The following is a 449-nucleotide window of genomic DNA, read 5'->3' on the forward strand; positions in this document are numbered from 1 at the left end:
AGCTAGCTCTCAGTATATGGACAAGTTGGACTCATCTGCCTTGAAGTTAGTATCCTGTATATGGACATGTTGGACTACTTTGACATGTAGCTAGCTCTTTGTACATGAATATTGGGGACTGAGCTGCCAAGTAGGTAGCTTTCTGTATATGAACATATTGGACGTGAGTGCCATGTAGATAGGGCTCAGTATATGGACATGTTGGACTCATCTGGCATGTATCTAGTACCCTTTATATGGAAATGTTGTACTACTCTGCCATGTAGATATCTCTCTGTATATGAACATATTGGAATTGTCTGCCATGGAGCTAGCTCTCAGTATATGGACAAATTAGACTCATCTTCCTTGAAGTTTGTACCATGTATATGGACATTTTGGACTATTTTGCTCTCTGTACATGGATATGGTGGACTGATCTGCCAAGTAGATAGCTTTCTGTATATGAA

Source organism: Chrysochloris asiatica, unplaced genomic scaffold (assembly GCF_000296735.1).
Source record: "Chrysochloris asiatica unplaced genomic scaffold, ChrAsi1.0 scaffold00413, whole genome shotgun sequence".
Classification (NCBI taxonomy): Eukaryota; Metazoa; Chordata; class Mammalia; order Afrosoricida; family Chrysochloridae; genus Chrysochloris; species Chrysochloris asiatica.